We start from the raw sequence: 7014 nt of genomic DNA, 5'->3' as shown, positions 1-7014 counted from the left end.
AGCATTTTAATAGGTGTTACATAATTTTTTTTTTTCTTTATGAGTAACCATTTTATTCTTATATAAAACCAGACACAGTTTAGAGACTTATTGAAATGTGATGTTTATCTGTTTTTCTTGGGTTAATTAGTACCCTCTACTTAAAGACATGTTTAGTAAAAGAGATTGTGAAAGGATTTTTAGCAGTATAAATCAGTATTGATACGAGTACATATTCACAAACTGTTTATTAATATGTTTAATTGACACTAGATGACGCTTTATTTAAAAATAACCCTATTTTTACTCTAGTTGTTATCAAGGTTGACACTAGTTTATAAGGCTTGGATTTTCACGATATAATTAGCTTACCTTTAATTTATTTTAGTAGGCGAACAAATATTATTTCCACGTAGAAATTGTTTAAGTAAGTTTGCGAATATGATCTGTGGGGTAAATTGTTTGCTTTTTTATCTTTATTTCGCGTGAGGAAAAAACAAAATAACTTTCAAATTGGCAAGTTAGAAACTTTTTGCTTATCAAAACCCTTGTACTCAGAAGACATATTCTCCAACCCAACTCTGTACAAGGAAATGTTACCACCACCTTTTTAAAAACATACTTACATTTAAAATAAATAACGTCACCTTTTTCAATATGGCTACTGAGTACCGATGTTTATTACAGTCGTTTTACCTCTATCAGTACAAAGCACAGGTCGGTCGATGTCGAATAACTGTCTAACTTTTTTTTTTTTCACTGAGACGGGCGTTTTCGTCAAATGTCATTTAACTCGCCGCGTGAGTGTACGTGAAGACTGGCTCGCGCTCTTAACAACTGAGTTACGATGGCGCTAACACGACTTATGGTTTTTGTTGCCTGAAAGTTTGGATGGCAAGACGCCGATGTTTACATACCAAACGTACGACTAGTAATCGAAAGCGTGCAGTCACAACTTTTATTGGCTGGACCTGAATAATCTTTGAGTTGAGCAATGTGATTGATGATAATCCAGAATAAAGTGAAATGTTTAGCACAAAATAAAAGAGGTTATATGACAGCCTATATATTTCATTCGATAATTTAACACACCTGTTCTTCTCCCACAATACACTTGTCAAACCTTCAATATGTCTGAAGAAACATGACGTCGTACTGATTCACCTTCGATAGACACCCGCATAGCTTGTAAGTACGGAAAGAACGAGTGTTTCCCGGAGTCATGATTTGAATATACGATTGCAGAATTTCGACCACGCTTTTTTATCCTTGAATTAAAATTAATTGAAGTTGCTTGCAGATTATACATTACAAATTGCAACATTAAGCGTCCCTTGTGTGACATCATTTTAATGTCGACTGACTGACAACACACTATTACATAGTTTTTCCCTGTGTTGAAGGCCTCTGCAGCAAGATCCAATTCATGATATCTGTTTGTGATCGTATCAGGTCAATAAAAATCTTTACCTACATACAAGTAAAATGAAACGTGTTTCCGATAGAGGGCGCTAAAATAATTATAAAATGCATGATACAAGATAGTCATTTGTGTAGAATTATTATTCTGAAACACAAAAGTAATAACAGGAATTATTTTCTTTCTATAATTAATTCAAGCAGCATTTGTACATACATACAAGCATGTACAGAAAAAGGTTAAGGAAAATGAGAGGTTACACCGAACTACAAACATGACAGTAAAATATTTCAAACTACAGATACGATACAAACTTAATTATTTTTAATAAAGAATCATTTTAAAGATAAACATTTTCGCGATTAAATCTGGTACCTAGTTATGCTAAAAAATAGCGAAGACGTTTTAAATACGAAAAATAAACTGTCCATTTTCTTGTTTTGTTAAGCACAAGGCAGCATAATGAATTATGTCGTTGTGCCAACTGCGGATATCGAACCCGGATTTTTTGCTCTATAAGCCCACTTATCGCTGAGCCACTTATTAGTTTGCATTCTGTTTGTTTTGGGCTTTAACGAACTTGGTGACATTGACCGTGAACTAGAGTTTGCTAAAATTATTTATGTTTCAAAACATCAAAGTAGAAACATCCGAGGTTGAAAGGATGCTGTAAAACCTGAAAATTTATATAACAGGAAGTAAATATGTACCTTACCAGAAAGTAAGATGTATGTGGTGGATGTTGTATCTTACCAGAAAGTAAGATGTATCTGATGGATGTTGTATCTTACCAGAGAGTAAAGATGTATCTGATGGATGTTGTATCTTACCAGAAAGTAAGATGTATCTGATGGATGTTGTATCTTACCAGAAAGAAAAGATGTATCTGATGGACGTTGTATCTTACCAGAAAGTAAGATGTATATGATGGATGTTGTAAGTTACCAGAAAGTAAGATGTATCTGATGGATGTTGTATCTTACCAGAGAGTAAGATGTATCTGATGGATGTTGTATCTTACCAGAAAGTAAGATGTATCTGATGGATGTTGTACCTTACCAGAAAGTAAGATGTATCTGATGGATGTTGTACCTTACCAGAAAGTAAGATGTATCTGATGGATGTTGTACCTTACCAGAAAGTAAGATGTATCTGATGGATGTTGTAAGTTACCAGAAAGTAAGATGTATCTGATGGATGTTGTATCTTAACAGAAAGTAAGATGTATCTGATGGATGTTGTACCTTACCAGAAAGTAAGATGTATGTGGTGGATGTTCGTACCTTACCAGAAAGTAAGATGTATCTGATGGATGTTGTACCTTATCAGAAAGTAAGATGTATATGATGGATGTTGTACCTTACCAGAAAGTAAGATGTATCTGATGGATGTTGTACCTTACCAGAAAGTAAGATGTATGTGGTGGATGTGTGGTTAAACGTAACTGTTGACTAAAAGAACATGTGTTATGTGTGGTTAAACGTAAAGACAAATTCACAGTTTAATAAAGATATTAACTCTAACTACAGTGTTGAGTTTACAGCATAATAAGTGCAATTTTTTGTGAAATGTAAGAGGGCAAATGCTCCCTCTTGCCCCTTCCTGTGGGCGCCCATGTGTTTGTTATATTTAATATGCACTTTCAGTTAACATCAAATTGTTCCACCTATAGTGATTTCCAACAACAACAATAAGACCGTAATTCCTTTCTGGTTCTTTATCTTGTGATGTAAATAAAGTATACAACAATACCTATAGTGATTTCACAACAACAATAAGACCGTAATTCCTTTCTGGTTCTTTATCTTGTGATGTAAATAAAGTATACAACAACGGTTACTTATTTTGTCTTCTTTTAATATTTAGATCTTACTCTTAACTGCATCAGTGTGTTTATTATTTATAAGTACTAACTGAATTTGAACTGATTTTGATAAAACGTTATGCTGACAATTATCATGCAATAATTGGTACATAGCCTAAACCAGATTCGCACGAGTACTTGTATTTCTTGTGAATATCGCACACTTTATGAGAATTATCACTAAAGAAAACACGTAAATGTAGAAATCATGGCGTCAGTTAGCAGAGGAAGTCCTGAACGAAATTCGAGAAGCTGGAATGACGAACCGGAAACTGCGTCAAGGAAGTTAGTGATTAATATGCACGATTCAATTTTCTTAAGCGTTGTGGTTTTCTTCTAAGTAACTAGAGTGCTTCTTTAGGTAATATTGTATAGATATCGTCTGCTTCTATCTTCACTGTAATATGAATATTTTCGTCATTATCGTGTTTCCAGATAACAGATGTGTAAGTTATTTTCGGACTTCGAACCAACGACTGCCTCCTTGTTACAAAGTATAAAATATTGGTAGATAAGCATGACGTCATTATGATGAAACAAAAACGGTTTGCTTAATTGTGCTTCGTTTTTTGTTTGTTTTCAGAACTGTTGAGAAAAAAAGAGAGTAAAGTACGCGATTCAAGTAGGCCTAGTATTTTACATTCTTCAGAGTTGACAAAGGTAAGATTTTTTATTATTTAATGTAAACAACGCCATATTAACATCAAAAGTACGAGTCCGCAGCACCGTGAACGTAACTCGAATGAAATGTTACCGATTTAAATTTTTACTATTTTAATAATGGGGTGAAAGTATATGACGATGAACAAATCTGGTAGCAGGACGTAGAAGCCATATTTAATTTGTAAAAAATTATGAACGACTAAAGGGATTAAGTATGCGTTCCTGGTTTTTCATTTTATCGCTTAATTCACGTGTAATTCAAGTTAAAAAAACTAATGTAATATAAAGTTGAGTTTGTTTCGAAAGGCCTTCATTCTAACCCCACCATTTTTTATGTCAAATTATTACGATAAACAGCAATCATGAAATGATTTAACAGATTCTGTTGAGTTCTGTAGGGGAGTAAAATATTGTTGATCTTATGATTTAACAGATTCTGTTGAGTACTGTAGGGGAGTAAAATATTGTTGATCTAATGATTTAACATTCTGTTGAGTACTGCAGGGGAGTAAAATATTGTTGATCTTCTTATTGTAATGGAAAAGGAAAAAATATATAAGGGGCTTCAGTGTAATGTAGTAGAAGACGTTACTTGTAATTGCTTCACTGTGATTAACGTTTTATACTACACTTCTTGGGCAAGAAAAATTGCTCGATAGACACTTCATTGAGAGGCAGTAAAATACAATATCTGACGGACATTTCACTGTTTGGTTGTTTCGAATTTTCGCGCAAAGCTACACATGGGCTATCTGTCGCTAGTTTTGAATTGATAGACTAGTGGAAAGACAGCTGTTCAACGAAGCACAAGCCTTTGGATTCACAGTCCGACACGTTAACCATTATGCCACGCCCAACCCCAAAGGGCAGTAGATAACACTTTGTTGTGAAAACTAATATGTTTTATCTGTAAATATAAGGTGGCTGTAGGGGTTGGCTCGTATTAATTTTGGTTTGTTTTAATTATTTAGTTGAAGACATGTTAATTAAAATGTGTTGAACTACGTTTTGTTATCGGAGCAGAAATAACAGTTGTACTTCGAGTGATTTTATTCTTTGACAAACAGACAGTTGCTTGGTGAGTTATTGAACAGTTACGTCGTTTTTTTGTTTTTTATGTTTGAACCACAAATACACATTCTCTACACTGTAGTATCTTTTGCAAAGCTGCATAGTGTTTTTAATTATTTCACAAGGTATGTCATGAAAGGCGCCCCCTGTAGAGAAACCATGGGCAGTGAAGTTGGGTGGGCTACTGCCACAAACGAGTCTGTGCAATTAAATACGGTCCAACTGACAATTACGTGGCTGTAACAGTATCTCTACACGCCAAAAGGTGGTGCATTTTTACTGTAATTGGAATCTTTAATATCAAACTATTGGTCATATGGGACTGAAACATTAAACCAACCTACTAAATCCAGACAATGGGCTTGGCACATCATTTAAAGACACGTGTTGAACTTTCTTTGAATACAAATGTTCCTTATATCAGCCCGTCCCTACAGAGGTAACGCAGCTGGCTTAACTTACAGGTTACATTCAATTTGAAGGTGTTCCGCTATAATTACTCTGGTCGTTCACACAGGAAAAGTGTTTTGGTGTAAATATATTCTTATCTCCTAGACAACAGGTTAAGCCTTTTTTTAGGCTCTCTTTGTAAGCATTAAAGACCAAACGAACAATATTCTTTCAATTAACTCAATTACTAAACATTCCGAGGAATAGGTGTGAAGTTGAATCAATAATTTTATAATTAATATATCACGAATGGTTATTTTATTTAACGCTTCTTACGTTCTGAGAACGTCCCTGTTAATTGTCAGTGAAAATATTTGTTGTTATTACCAGTAATATAAGTAATTATACGTGTAAGTTGTTCCGTGAATCTACATATAAACGTGGTAATGGGACAGTTGGTTATCTACAACAATGGCAGTAGGACAGTTAAAGCGATTTGGAATCAAATGGTCTTTTGTGACATCTGAACTCGTTGTCGACCTAGTCTGCCTACAAATCATTAGCAGTTTTCATTCAAACAATCGAATTCTTTACAAAATAATTCGTTTTTGTTTTGTTTCGAAGTACAAAGCTACAGAATGGATTATTTGTGTTGTGTCACTTCAAATATCTAAAATATCTAAACCCAAACTTACCGCTCAGCTATCGACGGGGGGGGGGGGGGCTATTCCCCCCTTACCGATGTGTTACAAGCCGTCAAATTACCGCTGAGCTATCGACGGGGGGGGGACTCCCCCGTCAAATTACCGCTGAGCTACCGGCAGTGGGTGCTTTTAAAATAAGATTTTATTGTTCTTGTTTCTCCGTAAAGACGTTGACAGATTTTTCGTTTAGTCAGTTTTGTTGCTAGAATGATCAAAATCACGCGCGTCTGAAGACATCTTAACCTCTTGTTTTATATATATATATATTAAACTTCTGACCATTGGACAGAAAATCCGCTAACCTTGTATTATATACGACAGAACCACGTGAGTCAAATGGGATTGGAGATAACACTTGACTTTGATCCTATGCAGAGTTAAGGTCACAGGCTTTAGTCACTGTTACAGCTGAGAGCAACAGGTGAAACTTATGTTATATAACCAACATAAGATCGTTGTGTTTTTCTTCTGTCAATTTTGGAACATTCGATAATTATTGTCAATGTTTAAAGTTACGTAACAACATTTACTTAGTTCACGAACCGTACATATACGTTTAAAGTCATGTAACAACATCTACTTATTTCACGAACCGTACATATACGTTTAAAGTCACGTAACAACATCTACTTACTTCACGAACCGTATATATACGTTTAAAGTTACGTAACAACATCTGCTTATTTCACGAACCGTACATATACGTTTAAAGTCACGTAACAACATCTACTTATTTCACGAACCGTACATATACGTTTAAAGTCACGTAACAACATCTGCTTATTTCACGAACCGTACATATACGTTTAAAGTCACGTAACAACATCTACTTATTTCACGAACCGTACATATACGTTTAAAGTCACGTAACAACATCTACTTATTTCACGAACCGTACATATACGTTTAAAGTCACGTAACAT

At 34.6% G+C, this 7014-nt stretch overlaps 1 protein-coding gene across 1 annotated transcript in view; it reads left to right on the top strand.

The window, feature by feature from the left end:
- The first annotated feature begins 3607 nt into the window (after window positions 1-3607).
- Window positions 3608-7014, top strand: part of LOC111089723 — a 31260-nt gene continuing 27853 nt past the window's right edge. Inside the window, exons 1-2 of the mRNA XM_022402710.1 lie at window positions 3608-3709; window positions 3847-3923. The gene's annotated coding sequence lies outside the window, so the exon portion shown is untranslated. The remainder of the gene's footprint in view (window positions 3710-3846; window positions 3924-7014) is intronic.

This window comes from Limulus polyphemus, unplaced genomic scaffold (assembly GCF_000517525.1).
Source record: "Limulus polyphemus unplaced genomic scaffold, Limulus_polyphemus-2.1.2 Scaffold7179, whole genome shotgun sequence".
NCBI classification, from domain to species: Eukaryota; Metazoa; Arthropoda; class Merostomata; order Xiphosura; family Limulidae; genus Limulus; species Limulus polyphemus.
This window is presented reverse-complemented; position numbering and strand designations above follow the sequence as displayed.